General features: G+C 44.1%; 2 pseudogenes; one reads left to right on the forward strand and one right to left on the reverse strand.

The window, feature by feature from the left end:
- Positions 1-1,378: 1,378 nt before the first annotated feature.
- LOC125535761 (cysteine-rich receptor-like protein kinase 6) lies at positions 1,379-18,854 on the reverse strand (annotated as a pseudogene).
- Positions 18,853-19,817, forward strand: LOC125527137 (uncharacterized; annotated as a pseudogene).
- The last annotated feature ends 2,283 nt before the right edge of the window (positions 19,818-22,100 follow it).

Consider the following 22,100-nt stretch of genomic DNA (forward strand, 5'->3'; position numbering starts at 1 on the left):
CGGGGTCTGCTAGAGTTGCTCTAAGTATAGAAAAAACATCAGAAATCCTGGGCGGGCCATGGCCTGGTTTGGCCCCAAGCAAGCTCTGCCCTTGAGGGTGTGTTTGGCAGGGTGCATGAGGGCAAAAGTTTTCAATCTGACCAACTTTCTCTTGTTTGATAGCTTGCATGGGCCTACCTATACCTGGCCATGGGCCGGGCCGGGCTTGGGCCGGGCCTAAAAAGCCCATGGCGGAAAAATGAGGCCCGGGCCCTCCAAGGCCCTTGGGCCTACTTTTCAAGCCCAAGCCCGGCCCATCTGGTAAAAGGCCCTAAAAAGCCCTTAGGGCTTAGGGCTGTGGCCGGACCTCTTCCTTAAAATGCCAATATGCCAAGCCCAAGCCCGTCCAGGCCCTGCTGGTGGACTCAAAACTCAGGCCCAAGCCCGGCCCACGGGCAAGCCCATCGAGCCTAGGCCCTGGATTTTAGGGTCGGGCCTGGGTGGGTCGACAGGGTCGGGCCGGAGATGGCCAGGACTAGGCTCACCTGAGCTATGCCCATCTGATGCATAAAAGGGTCCTCACCATGCCCAGGGTGCATGGAGGCAGTCATGCTGGCCCTGACCCTTGTCCCGACCCACCAGACCACGTCCAGATATGTTTAATTTTTTAAAAAATGTTCAGAATTTCGAAATTTGTTTAAATTTTCAAAAAAATCAGAATTTTAGAATTTGTTTAAATTTTTGAAAAAGTTTAGAATTTCAAAATTGTTTAACTTTTCAAAAAAATCCAGAATTTCAAATTTTGTTTAAATTTTCAAAAAATGTTCAGAATTTCAAAAAATATAAAAAAATGTTCAGAGTTTTAAAAAATTTTAAATTTTCAAAAAAAATGTTCAGAATTTCAATTTTTTTAAAAAAAATTATAAAATATTCAAATTTTGATCAAATTTTCAAAAAATCAAGAATTTCAAATATATTCAAAATCTTTAAAAAAATGTTCAGAATTTCAAATTTTTAAAAGAATGTTCAGCATGTATATGCAGGCTGCCAAACAGACTCTCAACTCAACATGTTTCGACGCGTAGATCACTGGCAAATAAGGGCAACTGCATGGACTCAGCGTGTCTACATTCAGCATGGATGAGAGAAGAACAACTAGGCTAGGTCCATACATGCTACCAAACACACCCGGAATGTATGAGACCTTTGTATGCCAGAACTTAGCATCTCCCTGGCTTCATTTCTGTGCGTTCGGTCATCGAGTTAGTTGCTTAATAAACTTTATTTTGTTGTTTGGGTGTTTCAAAGTGCCTTTTTTATCCAAGAACCGAGCCCAGATGGTATTCCAAACCACTCTTCTTTGTCTTTTGCTTATCTAAGATACAATCTATAAAAGAAATTATCTACGATATGCATCGGTAATTGTGAGCCCATTCAGAGAGATATTTTCAAAGATCACCTCAGACCGGTTGTACACGTAGGTGCCCTGCTAGCATGGCAGAGAAGGTGAGTTTGAGTCTTCCCCGAAGAAGAATGCAGGCTATGCTGGTGGCTGAAGCTCCATGTCCTCCCTGTTCAACATGAAAATGATGGATGGGATGTCAGGCCTGTCGTCAGGGTCAGCTTGGACGCACAGCAACCCAATGTGGATACATCTTAGCGGCTGGATTCGGGGGTGTCCTTCGAGTGATTCATCAATCATCTGTGATATCATCCCTTTGCTCCAACAAGTCCATACCTGTTCCCATCAGTTTGTTACTACTTGAAACTTGTCGGAAAAAATTATGTTTCATCCATGATAATAAGGTTTCCAGCTTGCTGCGATATACACATCCGCTTACATCACTTAGGAGATTCACCGTGTCCGTCTCGCAATCATCGGAGCCGCAGTTCCTCCTCTTGGTTAAAATTTCAAGCACCAAGACACCAAAGCTGAAAATATTGATCTTTGGCGACATGTTTCCATGTATTGCATACTCTAGCGCCATATTCCCGTTGCAGATGATTATCAGTTAGGCATAGAAGCAAACATCTTGACATCTGCAATATACTAAAAAACTTTTGTATGAAGTTGCTTACCATGTTCCAACAACTCTAGTTGTCATGGTTTGAGTATGGCCTCCTACTTGCAGCCTAGCTAACCCGAAGTCCGCAATCTTCGGATTCATGGCATCATCAATCAGAATGTTGTTAGCTTTCAGGTCTCGGTGGATGATCCTTATGCTCGAGTCCTCGTGAAGATACATTATGCCCTTGGCAATTCCGAGAATGATGTTGTACTCTTCATCCCAGTTTAGTGTATTTCTTCGACTAGCATCTACTACAACGTATTGTCCAAGTTTTATCAAAAGCTGCATTGACGAAAGATAACAGAGAGTATATGTTAGAGATATATTTGGGATACTTGTATTTGGTAGTCTAGGATTTGTAGTCCGTCTCCTACCTTATCTCTAGGAGAGGCGTCTTGCCCTCCAAGTCTTGTACTCAATATATACTCGCCCTCGAGGCTCAATAATACATCCATCATATTCCACCAATCCTCTCTCTCCCTTCTAACAGTAGAGAGCCATTCTACGTAGTAACTTTGCTAATGGAAACTTCAGTAATTCCTTACACTAACAGAATGTACTTTGCACTATCTAACTGTCTATGCTATGGACCTGTAGCAACTTCCTTTCCAGAAATGCTACAGTGAGTATGAATGACTAGTAAAGAAGGTATTTCCAAACAACAATACTCACTTCATGATTCCTCTGTTCTCGGCATATTTTGGTGGACAATTTTTTATCACAACCAATGGCTAATTTTTCATGAGACATGATTTTTTTCGAAAAGGGGGGACTCCCCATCCTCTACATCAGAACGATGCATACAGCCATAAAGGAACATTAAAAGAGATTTTAGTATATGGAGATGTGAGTGGAAAGGATGCAGGGAAATACCAAAAAGGAACGCAGAAGAAGATTAAAACAGTTTTCAGTACATGAAGATGTGAGTGGAGAGGACGCAAGGAAATACCAAAAAGGAAGTTGTCGAGGCTCCCATTCCTGATTTATTCATAAACAAGTAGCATCTCCTTCTGATGGAGGCAAAACCCCAGCAACCTAACAAGGTTCTTGTGCTGGAGTTTTGCCAACACCAGCACTTCATTGCGTATCTAATCCAGTCCATGTCCAGCACCAGCACCATCTATAAGTTTCTTCACTGCTATTTCTTGTCCGTCCGGGAGGTTTCCCTCAAGAAGCAAGTTCTTTTTTCAGTAGAAGAACAGAGTGTGGCAAATAGTTTTACCCTGCATTCTCCAAATCTTTTCTATTTACCTTGTATACAAATCCGCCTCGTGGTGGTGCTCGTAGTGAGACGGCGTGGGCGGTGGCGCAACCGCGGTGGCGCATTGGGTGGTTGTTTGGATGGTTGGCTTCGGATGGGCGGTGGTGTTTGGTGAGCGGGAGAAATCCTTGCCGGTTCGTCCGGCGCCGATGCGGTGACACCGGCGGGTGCCACCATTCCTTCTTGAAGGGCGTCGGTGGTAGCCATCCCCTACTTTCCTCCGCATACCGGGGGAAACCCTAGGACTTGCCCGGGCAGCAGCGTCGTCGGCGTCGCATACCTTCTTGGAGGTGTTGCTTGGTATGCGGCACTCGGAGCCTCGAGCTATGGTGGGGTGTTTCCGGAGGGCGCAACGGTGGCGGGCCTTCCGCGCTTTGTCGAGCTGTCGTTTTTGGCATTATGTTTCTTCTTCTTCTTTGTCTTTGGGCTTGTTGTGTTTCGCCCCAGCGTCGAGTTGTGTACTATGTTGGCTGGTTGCTTTGGAATACAAAGCGGGGGGGAACTCTCTTTCGGTAAACCGCCTTCTCCAAGCTTATGCTTCTCTGAGAAGTTTTCGGTTGCCTCTTGCAGCGTCAGAAAATCGTAGATAGTGCACTTCCCTCTTGCCGTTTTGTTAAATGCTGTTGAACAATGCACACATGTTAGATTGGGAAGCGTTCCTACTCCTCGATGAGGAGCTGCATTTGGTTTATATTGATATGAGGCAAACAGCCATGCCTTGGCTTACAAGTTGGAGGAGACCGACCGCATGTGATCAGGACCGATCGCATGTGATCAGGTCGTTACAAGGAGATCTCCTGGATAGCTACGAGAGAGAGAGAGAGAGAGAGAGAGAGAGAGAAGATATGTTGGTTGAGATTACAAAGTAGAGATAAACATAAATTCTAACACCCTCCCTTAATCTCAACTATCCTAGGTTCAGATTCCTCTTGAATTCTTCAAATGGTTTTGCTGGCAGTGCCTTGGTAAATCCATCAGCTACTTGATCTTTGGAAGGGATGAACCATATCTCAAGTTTCTTGGTCTGCAACTCTTTCATGTACAAAGTGAAAGTCAATTTCAATATGTTTTGTTCTGGCATGAAATACATGATTTGCAGATAAGTATGTTGCACCCAAGTTGTCACACCAAAGACATGAGATACGATTTAACTTAACTCCTAGTTCCTCAAGTAGTGACTCTAACCAAATAGTTTCTGTAGTGGCATTTGCCAAGGATTTATACTCAGCCTCTGTACTTGACCTTGATACTGTTGTCTGCTTTCTTGCACACCAAGAAATGAGATTGGATCCAAAAAAGACTGCAAAGCCTCCAGTTGATTTTCTGTCATCACTACAACCTGCCCAATCAGCATCAGAAAATGCACTGAAAAGTGTAGAATTAGAATGTTTGAAATTAAGGCCCAAGCTCACGGTGTGTTTTACATATCTCACAATCCTCTTGACAGCTGACCAGTGTGCAGTGGTAGGAGTATGCAAATACTGACAAACTTTGTTAACAGCAAATGAGATATCTGGACATGTGAGTGTCAAGTACTGTAATGCTCCAACAATGCTTCTGTACCTCATACTTTCTACCTCTTGAAGAGGCTCCCCTTCATAAGCTGAGAGTCTTTCTGAAGCTCATTGGCATATTTCTCTTGATTTAATACTATACCATCCTGAGTTTTCTTAACCTCAATACCTAGAAAGAAGTGTAGATCTCCTAGATCCTTCAAGGCAAACTCTGAGCTCAAGTCATGTAGAAGAGCATTAGTAGCATCTTGTGATGAACTTGCAACAATAATATCATCAACATAGATAAGCACAAAAATGACTACTCTTGCCTTGTTGTAAATGAACAATGATGTATTAGCCCTTGATGCAAAGAAGCCAAGACATCTTAACTGAGTGCTCAACCTAGAGTACCATGCTCTAGGTGCCTGTTTTAACCCATAAAGTGACTTGTCAAGCTTGCATATATAATGTGGTGTTTTCTAACTCACATACCTAGGTGGTTGTCTCATGTAAACTTTCTGTTCCAAAACACCATGCAAAAACGCGTTCTGTACATCCAGCTGACGCAAACTCCACCCCCTGGACACAGCAATAGCTAGAACAAGTCTTATTGTGGCAGCTTTCACAACAGGACTAAAGGTATCTTCATAATCTATACCATAGCGTTGTTTAAAACCCTTTGCAACCAATCATGCCTTATACCTGTCAATAGTTCCATCTGCCTTCTTTTTAACCCTGTACACCCATTTGCAATCAATAATATTTTTACCTCTCTGATCTGGCACGAGATGCCAGGTTTTATTTTTCATGAGTGCATAGTATTCTTCATCCATGGCTTTCTTCCACCTTGGATCATCATCAAGTACCTCATTCAATGTTGTTGGTTCACCTGAGATACACAACATGCCATATGGTATAGTGCAATCAGTACGCATTTCTGGATTCTTTATACCTTTCTGTAGACGTGTCATGACTCATGTAGAAGCTTCTGAATGTACACGTTGCACAGGAGAGTCGGCTGCAGAAGATCCAGTCGACCCCGCTGGCGTTGGCGCAGAAGATCCGGTGGAGTCTGGTGTGGCCCCGTCTCCACCAATCATCCTGGTGTCCATAGGATCTGCAGATGCAGGGGATCCCGCCTCGCCTAGTGCATGCATGCATGGGGACAGCGACCAGAGCACAAGGGGGATGCGGCTCCGCCTGTCGATGATGTGGAGGCGCGGGGCTGGCTGGACGAGGCACAGGACCGCGGCGTGAAGCATGAGGAGGATGCGGCCCAGCCTGCTGGTGACGTGGAGGCGCGGGGCTGGCTGGTCGAGGGAGCGTGCCCACGCCTGATGAGTCTGTGATCCGAGGACGATTACGTCCCGCGATCCGGGGCCAACGGCCGCACAGGAGTTGCTGGCGGCGCCGGATCAGCTCCGTTTTCAGTGTTGTTTTCGTCTTCTTGCGACACATGAAATATCCCTTCGTTTTGATCATTTTGAACATCATTTTGAGCACCATTTTTGTTGCCAACCTGCACAGGGACAAGAGCAGAACTGGTTCTTGCAATATTATCAACATTTTGGTCAGTGCAATTGTCTCCCCCTTGCTCAAAATTCCGAAGATGTTCAGGAAGGAGAAGAATTTCTTTTCGAAGGAGGGCACCGGTGTTGGGATGTAGAGATGCAAACGGAAAGATGGACTCATCGAATACACCATCTCTGGATATATAGACTCTTCCTGTAGGGACATCCAAGCACTTGACTCCTTTATGCATGGGACTATATCCTAAGAACACGCATCTCTTTGAACGAAATGCAAGTTTTACGTGTATTGTAGGGCCGAAGGTTCGGCCAACATGCACAACCAAAAATGCGAAGTGATGTGTAATCTGGTGTTATACCAAGGAGTCGTGTGATGGGTGTTTCAAGTTTGATGACCTTACTAGGAAGCAAGTTGATAAGGTATGTAGCAGTTAAGAAAGCTTCATCCCAGAACTTAAGTGGCATGGATGCATTAGCTAGTAATGCAAGCCCTATATCAATAATGTGACGGTGCTTTCTTTCAGCAGATCCGTTTTGTTGGTGAGCATGACGGCAATAAACATGATGAGAAATGCCAAGTTTTTGAAAGAATGAGTTGAGTTCCTCATACTCACCTCCCCAGTCTGTTTGCGTAGCAATAATATTGGAGTTTAGTTTGCGTTCAACAAGATTTTGGAAGTTGATGAAAACTCGGAATACATCAGATCATTTCTTTAACAAGTAAATCCAAGTAAATTTACTATAGTCATCAATGAAGCTTACATAATAGGAAAATCTTCCAACGGAAGTAGGGGCTGGCCCCCATACATATGAAAATATGAGTTGCAATGGTGCAGTGGACACACTGGTAGAGATAGGGTAAGGTAATTGATAACTTTTTGCTTGTTGACACGGATCACAAACTGACTCAACACTAGGCTCATAGGAGAGCTTATTCTTGCTAAGGACATGTCTAACAATTACTGAGGACGGATGACCCAAACGACTATGCCACTTTGCTGAAGATGGCTTGGTGACGAGATACACTTGCTTATTTGATGCTGATGCTGCTGATGATATGAGTGGGTAGAGACCTCCCACACACCGTCCTCTAAGAATGATTCTCCGTGTGACCAGATCCTTAACCAAGAAAAAATAGGGATGAAACTCTATGAGAACATGATTATCATGAGTGAATCGATGAATAGAAAGAAGACTTTTTGCTGCTTCAGGAACATGTAGAATATTTTTCAGATGCAAATTTTTGATGGGGTTTTTAACAATTGAACTGCCAATATGTGTTATTGCCATACCAGAACCGCTTGTCGTGTGGATTTGATCGCCTCCGTTGTACTTCTCCCGCATCGTTAGCTGATCAAGTTCTCCTGTTATGTGATTGGTGGCTCCCGTGTCGGCATACCAGTTGGTATCCACACCATAGGTGGCTGCATGTGTCGCCTTCTCTTCTGGTTCTCCATCTTCATAGCACCACCAGCAGAGCCGCGCCCCCTGGATGATATTTGAGGCATATTTGGCACTCAGGATTGTCGCGCTGCTGCTGATCACGCGCCTATTGCAGTTGATTTTGTCGCTGGCGCCCTCTGTAGTCGTTTCCGCCGCGAGCAGGAGAGGGCTGCCAATCTCCACGGTCGCGCCCCCTTGTGCCACGCCCACGGTAGGGTTTCCCGCGACCTTGGCCACGGCCTCTGTAGGTTGCGTTTGCCAACGTGTGGAAGCCACCAGAAGAAGCATCGTCCAACATCTCCATTCTCTGGTCGAAAGCAGAGATTTGGGCAAAGAGATCATCGGCGGTGATCGTGTTCTTGATGGCACTGATCGTCGCGACCACAGGATCGTAGTCACGGTCCAGCCCCGCCAAGATGTAGCCCACCATCTCCGGGTCAGAAATCGGACGGCCAGCGGCTGCTAGCTCGTCGCCGAGACTCTTCATCTTGGCCATAAAGGCAGAGCTTGACATGGTGCCCTTCTTGGTGTTGGTGATCACAATCCTCAGATTTGTAATCCGAGACTGCGATTGGGAGGCAAAGATGGTTGCCACCGTTGTCCACAACTGGAAGGTGGAATCCTTCCCGATGACCCGCGCAACTATTTCTAGAGTCATGGAGTTCAGTAGATATGAGAGCACTTGTTGATCATTGACGATCCAGGCCGCATCCAGTGGGTTCGGCACCATGGTCGTGGTCTTGTCCGCCTGCGTGGCCTCCATCGTCTTGGGCGGAGCTTCGTCATTGTTGTCCAACAAACCAGTCACCTGCGCGCCTCGCGGGGCTGGTAGGACTTGTGCCTTCCAGAGGATGAAGTTTCCTCTTGCAAGCTTCTCAGTCGGCGGTGACCCGAGGTTGAGGGCGACGGACGACGAGGAAGACATGACGACGGCAGCGGCAGTTGTGGTTTGTGGTTTGTGGTTTTGTTGTGTCTAGATGTGTACGGAAGAGGTGGCTCTGATACCATGTTAGATTGGGAAGCATTCCTATTCATCATGAGGAGCCGCATTTGGTTTATATTGATATGAGGCAAACAGCCATGCCTTGGTTTACAAGTTGGAGGAGACCGATCGCATGTGATCAGGTCGTTACAAGGAGATCTCCTGGATAGCTACAGGAAAGAGAGAAAATATGTTGGTTGAGATTACAAAGTAGAGATAAACATAAGTTCTAACAACACACATAAAAGACATGAATAAATACCCTTGTAGTAAGATCCAGTGCTTTGAGCAATTGACTAGTTACTCACAGTCGTCATGCTTCTTAGCCTTTCTTCTCTTGTATCGAATGAAAGCAGAGACTGCAAGAATCAACATCAGGACAGCGAAACAAGCGACGCCTGTAGAGATCCCTGCCACTCTCCCTTTCCTCCCTGCAATGAAATCAACATCGGATACATCAAATGGAGATCTCAAGATGACTTGAAATTTGCGTGGGATAGGGAAACCGTGAACCAGAGCCGACCTGTTGGCGTCTCTGCTATAGCAATAGAAGGCACGGCTGCGGGTGCTGGCGCCGGCGGCGCCGAGAGCTTCACCATGGCGCCGCCCGTGTAGAACGGGTTCACGCTGTACCTCAGGTTGCACCAGACCCCAAGAGCTCGGCCGCCGGAATTCCCGTTCTGGAACAAGAACCACGGCGCGGCTCTGATGAAGCCAACGAGGCAGCCTCGGCACTGCGCGGCCGTCACCTCCGGCACGCACAGCGCCAGCCCATAAATCTTCGGGTAGTAGGTCGCGTCGAAGCTCCCCTCGCCCGTGGCGAAGTACTTCTTGGCGGGGTCGCCGCGCGCAACCACGGCCTGGTCAACCGTCGCGTTGACGAGCGCGAGGGCGGCGGCGTTGAACCAGGCCGCCGGGGCTGCGAGGTTCTCCACGTCCGAGGAGTAGGTACCGGCGGGTGATTCCACGCCTACGAAGTCCAGGAAGCGCTGGTCGGAGAAGCGGAGGACGCAATCGTCCTGGTAGATGGCGACGTCCTTGTTGTTGGGGCGTCCTGGTAGATGGCGACGTCCTGGTAGATGGCGACGTCCTGGAAGCTGATACGTCTCCAATGTATCTATAATTTTTGATTGCTCCATGCTATATTATCTACTGTTTTGAATGTTTATGGGCTTTATTATACATTTTATATCATTTTTGGGACTAACCTATTAACCCAGAGCCCAGTGCCAGTTTCTGTTTTTACCCTGTTTTAGGGTTTCGAAGAAAAGGAAAATCAAACGAAGTCCAATTGACCTGAAACTTCACGGAACTCATTTTTGGAAGGAAAGAAGCCCAGAAGACTTGGAGTGCACGTCGGGGGATCTGCGAGGAGGCCACGAGGCAGGGGCGCGCCCTCCACCCTCGTGGGCCCCTCATGCCCCCCTGACGTACTTCTTCCACCTATATATCTCCATATACCCTAAAAACATCAGGGAGCACAATAGATCGGGAGTTCCGCTGCCAGAAGCCTCCGTAGCCACCGAAAGCCAATCTAGACCCGTTCCGGCACCCTGCCGGAGGGGGAATCCTTCTCCGGTGGCCATCTTCATCATCTCGGTGCTCTCCATGACGAGGAGGGAGTAGTTCTCCCTCGGGGCAGAGGGTATGTACCAGTAGCTATGTGTTTGATCTCTCTCTCTCTCTCGTGTTCTTGAGGTGATACGATCTTGATGTATCGCGAGCTTTGCTATTATAGTTGGATCTTATGTTTCTCCTCCCCCTCTACTCTCTTGTAATGGATTGAGTTTTCCCTTTGAAGTTATCTTATCGGACTGAGTCTTTATAAATTTGAGAACACTTTATGTATGTCTTGCCGTGCGTATCTGTGGTGACAATGGGATACCACGTGATTCACTTGATGTATGTTTTGGTGATCAACTTGCGGGTTCCGCCCATGAACCTATGCGTAGGGGTTGGCACACATTTTCGTCGTGATTCTCCGGTAGAAACTTTGGGGCACTCTTTGAGGTTCTATGTGTAGGTTGAATAGATGAATCTGAGATTGTGTGATGCATATCGTACAATCATACCCACGGATACTTGAGGTGACATTGGAGTATCTAGGTGACATTAGGGTTTTGGTTGATTTGTGTCTTAAGGTGTTATTCTAGTATGAAATCTAGGGCTGTTTGTGACACTTATAGGAATAGCCCAACGGATTGATTGGAAAGAATAACTTTGAGGTGGTTTCGTACCCTACCATAATCTCTTCATTCGTTCTCCACTATTAGTGACTTTGGAGTGACTCTTTGTTGCATGTTGAGGGATAGTTATGTGATCCAATTATGTTAGTATTTTTGAGGGAACTTGCACTAGCGAAAGTATGAACCCTAGGCCTTGTTTCAACGCATTGCAATACCGTTTACGCTCACTTTTATCATTAGTTACCTTGCTGTTTTTATAATTTCAGATTACAAATACCTTTATCTACTATCCATACACCACTTGTATCACCATCTCTTCGCCGAACTAGTGCACCTATACAATTTACCATTGTATTGGGTGTGTTGGGGACACAAGAGACTCTTTGTTATTTGGTTGCAGGGTTGCTTGAGAGAGACCATCTTCATCCTACGCCTCCCACAGATTGATAAACCTTAGGTCATCCACTTGAGGGAAATTTGCTACTGTCCTACAAACCTCTGCACTTGGAGGCCCAACAACGTCTACAAGAAGAAGGTTGTGTAGTAGACATCAAGCTCTTTTCTGGCGCCGTTGCCGGGGAGGTTAGCGCTTGAAGGTATATATTTAGATCTTGCAATAGAGTCTTTTAGTTTCTTGTTTATCACTAGTTTAGTTTATAAAAGCAAACTATAAAAAATAGAATTGAGTTTGTCTCATACGCTTCACATTTTTAATATCTTTCGTGAGTATGATGGAAAGGATAATTGTGCTCAAGTGCTAGAAAAAGAAATCTATAAAATGTTTGGCACTAAATATTTGAATGATGAGCATGATTGCAATGTTGTTATTACGAATTCTTTGAATATCCATGATGCTAATGATGATTGCACTAGTTATGATGAAAATGTCTCCTATAAACATGTCAATTTTTGTGGAGTGCATTGGGTTTGTAAGTACACACCAAATAGGGAAGATAGATATTGCAAGAGGCATAAGTACTTAGAAACTAAATTGTTGCAAGAAGAGCTAGATGAATGTGCTGAAAGATTCAATATTTCTCGTGCCCCTTGTGAACTTTGCAATGAACATGGTCATTTAAATCTCCAATGCAAATTTCTTTCATGACCGAATCGTATCCAAAAATTATGATAATTTGATTACCTTTGAGCAACATAAAGAGCTTAGTCTTCTTTTGGGTTATGAAGAAATGAAACGTATAACTAAGGGTATTCCAAAGTTTAATCTTGATAGAGTTCTTGATTTTGATCTAGAAGAAATTTATATGTATTGTGCGGTGAATTGTATTGAAAATCCTTATATTGCCAATTACATAAATAAAAGAAAACAAATAGAGGATGAAGAGAATACTAACGAAAGGGAAGAGACTTCCCAATATCCTCCTATTATTTCTTATGATGAATCAGGTAACGAGGAGGAGCCTCCTATTCAACCAATCTCATTAATAAGGAGCTCCAAAAAGAGGATTGAACCCACACATGATGTGGTGAAGAAGAAGAAGAAGAAGAAGAAGAAGAAGAAGAAGAAGAAAAGAAAAAGGAAGAGAGGTAAAAAGATATCTCTCCCAAATAATGCTGCTCCTATTACTATTGTGCCTCATGAAAATATAATTGTGGAAGATAATGATACTTCTTATGATCTTGAAAATCTTTTTGGCACTTACTTGGAAGAATATGATCATTGCTATACTATTGGTGTTATCTATACTATTAATGATGAGAGTGATTATGCTTATGATATGAAAAGGCCCAAGCTTGGGGATGCTATGTTTGATGAAGATTATGTTTTTGAGAATATATTTGCTGCAATTAATGTTTGTCCCAAGCTTGGGGAAGCTATGATTAATGAAGATGATATTTTTAGTCTCCCAAGTTTTGATATGCAAGTTTATAGTTATGATAGCATGCCTCCTACTTATGATGATTATTGTGATGATACTTATGCTATAAAAAGTAGTGATTATATTTATAAAACTTGTCATGATTATGATTACCCCTTCTCTGAACATTACTCTTTTAATGTGGAAACAATTTATAGTATTCGAGTCTCTTATGATACTCCCACTATTATTCATGAGAAGAATTTTGCTTGTGTGGAGAGTAGTAAATTTTCTATGCTTGTAGATCATGAAAAGAATGCTTTAGGTGCTGGTTATATTGTTGAATTAATTCATGATGCTACTGAAAATTATTATGAGGGAGGAACATATGCTTGTAGGAATTGCAATATTATCAAGTTTCCTCTCTATGTGCTTAAAATTTTAAAGTTATGTTTGTTTTGCCTTCCTATGCAAGTTGATTATTGTTCCCACAAGTTGTTTGCTCACAAAATCCTTATGCATAGGAAGAGGGTTAGACTTAAATGTGCTAGTCATATTCTTCATGATGCTCTCTTTATGTTACAATTCTTATCTTTTATGTGAGCATCATTGAAATCATCATGCCTAGCTAGGGGCGTTAAACGATAGCGCTTGTTGGGAGGCAACCCAACTTTATTTTTATTCCTTGTTTTTGTTCCTGTTTAGTAATAAATAATTCATCTAGCCTCTGTCTAGATGTGGTTTTAGTTGTTTAATTAGTGTTTGTGCCAAGTAGAACCTTTGGGAAGACTTGGGTGAAGTCTTTATGATCATGCTGTAAAAAACAGAAACTTTAGTGCTCATGAGAATTGCTGCCATTTTTATTTGGAGAGTGATATTTAGTTAATTATTTTTGCAGATGATTAATAGATAAATTCCTTAGGTCCAGAAATTTATTTGAGAATTTTATGAGTTCCATAAGTATATGTTTGATCCATATTACTACAGACTGTTCTGTTTTTGACAGATTCTGTTTTTCATCTGTTGTTTACTTATTTTTGATGAATCTATGGCTAGTAAAATAGTTTATAAACCATAGAGAAGTTGGAATACAGTAGGTTTAAAACCAATATAAATAAAGAATGAGTTCATTACAGTACCTTCAAGTGGTGATTTATTTTCTTATACTAATGGAGCTTACGAGTTTTCTGTTAAGTTTTGTGTTGTGAAGTTTTCAAGTTTTGGGTAAGGATTCGATGGAATATGGAATAAGGAGTGGCAAGAGCCTAAGCTTGGGGATGAACAAGTAACCCCAAGGTAATATTCAAGGATAGCCAAGAGCCTAAGCTTGGGGATGCCCCGGAAGGCATCCCCTCTTTCGTCTTCGTCCATCGGTAACTTTACTTGGAGCTATATTTTTATTTACCACATGATATGTGTTTTGCTTGGAGCGTCAATTTATTTTGTTAGTATTTGCTTGCTGTTATTTAGAACAATATTTTGCATCTTTTATTTCAATAAAAGTGGCATTGATAGCCTTTACTATGCCTATGTTACAAGTATACATGTTGCTGTTTGAAAACAGAAAGTTTACCGTTGTTGCATTAATTCCCTAGAAAAGTCAGGATGTTATAAAATGTTGAAACCTTTTGAATATTAAGCTCTGATAAATTTACTACAGTGGGAATTTTATTTCATAATTTTTGGAGCTAGGTAAGTATGGATGTTGCAGCATTCTTTACAGACTATCCTGTTTAGGCAAATTGCTGTTATGTTTGCATTGTTTCCATATGTTTGCTTCTTTAATGATTCTATTTGAGGATAGGACTATTAAATATGCAGAGGCATTTAGTATGCAATATTGAATAATAATTTTGGTGATTTTCTACAGTAGAGTATGATAAGGTTTTGCAATGGTTTATACTAACTTATCTCACAAGTCCTTGTTGAGTTTTGTGTGGATGAAGCTTTTGAGATTTAAGGAGACCGTGATATGAGAGGAATTAAGGAGACACAAAAGCTCAAGCTTGGGGATGCCCAAGGAATCCCGAGATAATATTTCAAGAAGTCTCAAGCATCTAATCTTGGGGATGCCCCGGTTGGCATCCCACCTTTCTTCTTCAACAACTATCGGTTAGTTTCGGTTGATCCTAAGTTTTTTCTTCTTCACATGATGTTTGCTATTCTTATATATCACTTTATTTTGTTTTGCTTGCTGTTTGAATAAAGTATCAAGATCTTAAGTTGTTAAATGTTAGAGAGTCTTCACATAGTTGCATAATTATTCGACTACTCATTGATCTTCACTTATATCCTTCGGGGTAGTTTGTTGTTGCTCTGGTGCTTCACTTATATCTTTTAGAGCACGGTGGTGGTTTTATTTTGAAGAAATAGATGAACTCTCATGCTTCACTTATATTATTTTGAGAGTATTTAAATAGCATGGTAATTTCCTTAAATAATCCTAATATGCTAGGCATCCAAGAATAGTAAAAACTTTCATATAGAGTATTGAATACTAAGAGAAGTTTGATGCTTGATGATTGTTTTGAGATATAGAGATGGTGATATTAGAGTCATGCTAGTTGAGTAGTTGTGAATTTGAGAAATACTTGTGTTGAAGTTTGTGATTCCCGTAGCATGCACGTATGGTGAACCGTTATGTGATGAAGTCGGAGCATGATTTATTTATTGATTGTCCTCCTTATGAGTGGCGGTCGGGGACGAGCGATGGTCTTTTCCTACCAATCTATCCCCCCTAGGAGCATGCGCGTAGTACTTTGTTTCAATAATTAATAGATTTTTGCAATAAGTATGTGAGTTCTTTATGACTAATGTTGAGTCCATGGATTATACGCACTCTCACCCTTCCACCATTGCTAGCCTCTCTAGTACCGCGCAACTTTCGCCGGTACCATAAACCCACCATATACCTTCCTCAAAACAGCCACCATACCTACCTATTATGGCATTTCTATAGCCATTTCGAGATATATTGCCATGCAACTTTCCACCGTTCCGTTTATTATGACACAGTCCATCATTGTCATATTGCTTAGCATGATCATGTAGTTTACATCGTATTCGTGGCAAAGCCATCATTCATAATTCTTTCATACATGTCACTCATGAGTCATTGCACATCCCGGTACACCGCTGGAGGCACTCATATAGAGTCATATCTTGTTCTAAGTATCGAGTTGTAATTCTTGAGTTGTAACTAAATAAAAATGTGATGATCATCATTATTAGAGCATTGTCCCAGTGAGGAAAGGATGATGGAGACTATGATTCCCCCACAAGTCGGGATGAGACTCCGAACGAAAATAAAAAAATAAAAGAAGCCAAAAAAGCCCAAATAAAAAAAGAGAGAAAAGAGGCCATAAAAAAGAGAAGGCCCAAATAAAAAAACAAAAAATGAGAGAAAAAGAGAGAAGGGGCAATGCTACTATCCTTTTTACCACACTTGTGCTTCAAAGTAGCACCATGATCTTCATGATAGAGAGTCTCCTATGTTGTCACTTTCATATACTAGTGGAAATATTTCATTATAGAACTTGGCTTATATATTCCAATGATGGGCTTCCTCAAAATGCCCTAGGTCTTCATGAGCAAGCAAGTTGGATGCACACCCACTAGTTTCTTTTGTTGAGCTTTCATACATTTATAGCTCTAGTGCATCCGTTGCATGGCAATCCCTACTCACTCACATTGATATCTATTGATGGGCATCTCCATAGCCCGTTGATACGCCTAGTTGATGTGAGACTATCTTCTCCTTTTTGTCTTCTCCACAACCACCACTCTATTCCACCTATAGTGCTATATCCATGGCTCATGCTCATGTATTGCGTGAAGATTGAAAAAGTTTGAGAACATCAAAAGTATGAAACAATTGCTTGGCTTGTCATCGGGGTTGTGCATGATTTAAATATTTTGTATGGTGAAGATGGAGCATAGCCAGACTATATGATTTTGTATGGATAGCTTTCTTTGGCCATGTTATTTTGAGAAGACATGATTGCTTTGTTAGTATGCTTGAAGTATTATTATTTCTATTTCAATATGAACTTTTGTCTTGAATATTATGGATCTGAATATTCATGCCACAATTAAGAAGAATTACATTGAAATTATACCAAGTAGCACTCCACATCAAAAATTCTATTTTTATCATTTACCTACTCGAGGACGAGCAGGAATTAAGCTTGGGGATGCTGATACGTCTCCAACGTATCTATAATTTTTGATTGCTCCATGCTATATTATCTACTGTTTTGAATGTTTATGGGCTTTATTATACATTTTATATCATTTTTGGGACTAACCTATTAACCCAGAGCCCAGTGCCAGTTTCTGTTTTTACCCTGTTTTAGGGTTTCGAAGAAAAGGAAAATCAAACGGAGTCCAATTGACCTAAAACTTCACGGAACTCATTTTTGGAAGGAAAGAAGCCCAGAAGACTTGGAGTGCACGTCAAGGGATCTGCGAGGAGGCCACGAGGCAGGGGGCGCGCCCTCCACCCTCGTGGGCCCCTCGTGGCCCCCCTGATGTACTTCTTCCGCCTATATATCTCCATATACCCTAAAAACACCAGGGATCACAATAGATCGGGAGTTCCGCTGCCAGAAGCCTCCGTAGCCACCGAAAGCCAATCTAGACCCGCTCCGGCACCCTGCCGGACGGGGAATCCTTCTCCGGTGGCCATCTTCATCATCCCAGTGCTCTCCATGATGAGGAGGTAGTAGTTCTCCCTCGGGGCAGAGGGTATGTACCAGTAGCTATGTGTTTGATCTCTCTCTCTCTCTCTCGTGTTCTTGAGGTGATACGATCTTGATGTATCGCGAGCTTTGCTATTATAGTTGGATCTTATGTTTCTTCTCCCCCTCTACTCTCTTGTAATGGATTGAGTTTTCCCTTTGAAGTTATCTTATCGGATTGAGTCTTTATAGATTTGAGAACACTTGATGTATGTCTTGCCGTGCGTATCTGTGGTGACAATGGGATACCACGTGATTCACTTGATGTATGTTTTGGTGATCAACTTGTGGGTTCCGCCCATGAACCTATGCATAGGGGTTGGCACACGTTTTCGTCGTGATTCTCCGGTAGAAACTTTGGGGCACTCTTTGAGGTTCTATGTGTAGGTTGAATAGATGAATCTGAAATTGTGTGATGCATATCGTATAATCATACCCACGGATACTTGAGGTGACATTAGGGTTTTGGTTGACTTGTGTCTTAAGGTGTTATTCTAGTACGAACTCTAGGGCTGTTTGTGACACTTATAGGAATAGCCCAACGGATTGATTGGAAAGAATAACTTTGAGGTGGTTTAGCACCCTACCATAATCTCTTCGTCCATTCTCCGCTATTAGTGACTTTGGAGTGACTCTTTGTTGCATGTTGAGGGATAGTTATGTGATCCAATTATGTTAGTATTGTTGAGGGAACTTGCACTAGCGAAAGTATGAACCCTAGGCCTTGTTTCAACGCATTGCAATACCGTTTACGCTCACTTTTATCATTAGTTACCTTGCTGTTTTTATAATTTCAGATTACAAATACCTTTATCTACTATCCATACACCACTTGTATCACCATCTCTTCGCCGAACTAGTGCACCTATACAATTTACCATTGTATTGGGTGTGTTGGGGACACAAGAGACTCTTTGTTATTTGGTTGCAGGGTTGCTTGAGAGAGACCATCTTCATCCTACGCCTCCCACGGATTGATAAACTTTAGGTCATCCACTTGAGGGAAATTTGCTACTGTCCTACAAACCTCTGCACTTGGAGGCCCAACAATGTCTACAAGAAGAAGGTTGTGTAGTAGACATCAGAAGCCCGCTGCGACGAGTTGGTGTCGCCACGACAGAGCGTCAGCGCGGAGATGAGGTCCAGCACCACGCCCATGGTGGCCGTGGCGAAGCCGGCCGGCGAGGCCGAGACGTTGGCCGGTAGCGCCGCGGCGAGCAGGTCCAGGTTGGTCTGGTAGGTGTTGTTGGCCGCGTAAGCGCCGCTGGCGCATGTCGTGGACTGCCACTGCGTCGCCTAGGGCGCGGCCAGCGGCAGTAGCACGGCCACGAGAAGGAGGTAGCCGCCGAGCATGGTTGTCTCTGGAAGTGGCAGAAAGCACGAGTTGGCTGCACAGTCAACAACAGCTCTGGCCTCCGAGATTGCCAATGCCATACACACAGACACGGAACACAATGAGCCACCTCGTCGTGGCATCCCTCACCGTCGTGCTGCTGGCGCGGTGCGCAGCGGCGTATATGTGGCAGGTGTGCGGCACGGCAGCCAACTTCACAGCCAACAGCACGTACCAGGCCAACCTGGGCCTCCTCGCCGCGGCGCTGCCCATGAACATCTCCTCGTCCCCGGACCTCTTCGCCACCGCCGTGGTCGGCGCCGCCCCAGACCAGGTCTGGGCGCTCGTGCTCTGCCGGGGCGACGCCAACGCCACGGCCTGCTCCGGCTGCGTCGCCATGGCCTTCCAGGACGTGCAGAACCAGTGCGCCTACGACAAGGACGCCGCCATCTACTACGACCCCTGCGCGCTCTACTACTCCGCCAACGCCAGCTCCCTCTCCTCCATGGACAACGTCGGGAGGACGAACCGCATCAACAACCAGAACGTCACGTCCGACCCCGGCCGGTTCAACCGCCAGGTGGTCGCGCTCGTGAGCGCCACCGCCGACTACGCGGCGTACAACTCCACGCGGTGGTACGCGTCCAGGGAGGCCAACCTCGGCGGCCAGTTCCCCAGGGTGTACGGCTGGGCTCAGTGCACGCCGGAACCTGACGCCGGCACGGTGTTGTGCCTGCCTCGCCGGACTCATTGCCGGAATGCCGAGGCGGTTCACCGACCACGTTGGAGGGAGGTCTCTTGGGGTCAGGTGCAGCTACCGATACGAGACGTACTCCTTCCTCGACGGCCCGGTGATGGTCAGGCTGGCTGCGCCGCCGAGCTCGGTCGCACCTGCGCCTGCAGATGGGCCCGCAATTCTGACTCCACGGGCGGTCGCCGGAGGTGAGTCTCCGTACTACCGTACATTTCAAAGTTCAAACTAATGCTAAACCTACGAAAGAGTATACGTAAGGTTATGAAACGTTCCAAACTAATCTAAACATCGCCTGATTTTCAGAGGGTGGACCCCTCACTCCCCTAAATACTAATCCTATTCTTCTACGTTGGTGAAAGTGCAACTATCCCTAGGTGGTTTTGGTAATTCATAACAACATATAGCTCACTGAGCTAATGCTATTCCAAGATGATTATTTCAGGAAAGCTCAATGATTGGCATGGCATGGATGTGAAAGTGGAACCCTCAAAATGCTAAGGACAAAAGATTGGCTCAAGCTCAAAAGCTCAAGACTCTTCATTTTATATTTTAGTGATCCAAGATCACATTGAGTCTTTAGGAAAAGCCAATACTATCAAGGAGGGATGAGGTGTTGCTTAATGAGCCTCTTGCTTCATGTGCTTAGTGATATGCTCCAAAACCCTCAACTACTTTCCCATATCCACTTATGACCTAAACCCTAAGCCAAACTCGGTCATACCGATTCTTTCTATCCGGCGCCACCGAGTTTCACTTGTCATAAGCCACTGCCAAACCCTAGCAAATCGGTTCTACCGATAGGGATCTCGGTCTCACCGAGATGGGATTGCAAACTCTCTGTTTCCCTTTCGTAACTTTTCGGTCTCACCGAAAGAGCGGATCGGTCCCACCGAGATTGCAATGTAAATTCAGTGTTTCCTTTTTGTAACTTTTCGGTCTCACCGAAAGAGCAAATCGGTCCCACCGAGTTTGCCTGACCAACTCTCTGGTTAGCTAATTACCAAAATGGGTCTCACCGAGTTTGTGTAATCGGTCTCACCGAGATTACGTTATTCCCAAACCCTAACCATATCGGTCCTACCGAGTTGCATGTCAGTCTCACCGAAAATCTCTAACGGTCACTAGGTTTACCTTTTCGGTTCGACCGAGTTTGTTGATTCGGTCCCACCGAGATTGGAAAACTGTTTGTAACGGTTGGATTTTGTGTGGAGGCTATATATACCCCTACACCTCCTCTTCATTCGTGGAGAGAGCCATCAGAACACATACACAATTCCAACTCATATGTTCTGAGAGAGAACCACCTACTCATGTGTTGAGACCAAGATATTCCATTCCTATCATATGAATCTTGATCTCTAGCCTTCCCCAAGTTGCTTTCCACTCCAATCTTCTTTCCACAAAATCCAAATCCTATGAGAGAGAGTTGAGTGTTGGGGAGACTATCATTTGAAGCACAAGAGCAAGGAGTTCATTACCTACACACCATTTGTTACTTCTTGGAGAGTGGTGTCTCCTAGATTGGCTAGGTGTCACTTGGGAGCCTCCGACAAGATTGTGGAGTTGAACCAAGGAGTTTGTAAGGGCAAGGAGATCGCCTACTTTGTGAAGATCTACCGCTAGTGAGGCAAGTCCTTCGTGGGCGATGGCCATGGTGGGATAGACAAGGTTGCTACTTCGTGGACCCTTTGTGGGTGGTTGCTTCTTCGTGGACCCTTCGTGGGTGGAGCCCTTCATGGACTCGCGCAACCGTTACCCTTCGTGGGTGGAGCCCTCCGTGGACTCGCGCAACCGTTACCCTTCGTGGGTTGAAGTCTCCATCAACGTGGATGTAGGATAGCACCACCTATCCGAACCACGGGAAAAACATCCGTGTCTCCAATTGCGTTTGAATTCTCCAAACCCTTTCCTTTACATTCTTGCAAGTTGCATGCTTTACTTTCCGCTGCCAATATACTCTTTGCATGCTTGCTTGAATTGTGTGATGATTGCTTGACTTGTCCTACAATAGCTAAAATCTGCCAAGAACTAAAATTGGGAAAAGGTTAAGTTTTTATTTGGTCAAGTAGTCTAATCACCCCCCCTCTAGACATACTTTCGATCCTACAGTTGGCTGATACGTAAGCTTAAGTAGTTTATTTACGTAAGTGTAGCATTGTTCATCTGGTCTCGTCGTGGCATCCTTGGATACGTGGTTTCTACCAAGGGTCTATTTAGGACACATCTAGATGTGACATAGTTGCGTCACATCTAAGTTGATGTACACTTTATTCGTGGTATTTTTTTGTCTAGCTTTTTTAAATTCTTGTTGTTGTATTATATATTTGTGGGAATTTAGATGTGACATCTTTAAAAAACATTTAAATATGAATTAGACAAACTATTCTACCAAGCCCATTTTTCTAATGCGTGTTTTGAGGAATAACCACCCAAAACTACGTTTGGTTAGCGTAACAAATTCCCGGATAAGTAAAACTCGTTTCCCGTAAAACCAGAAAAACGAGCTTTTGGA

This window comes from Triticum urartu, chromosome 2A (genome assembly GCF_056163025.1).
Source record: "Triticum urartu cultivar PI428250 chromosome 2A, HENAU_Tu73, whole genome shotgun sequence".
Lineage (NCBI taxonomy): Eukaryota > Viridiplantae > Streptophyta > Magnoliopsida > Poales > Poaceae > Triticum > Triticum urartu.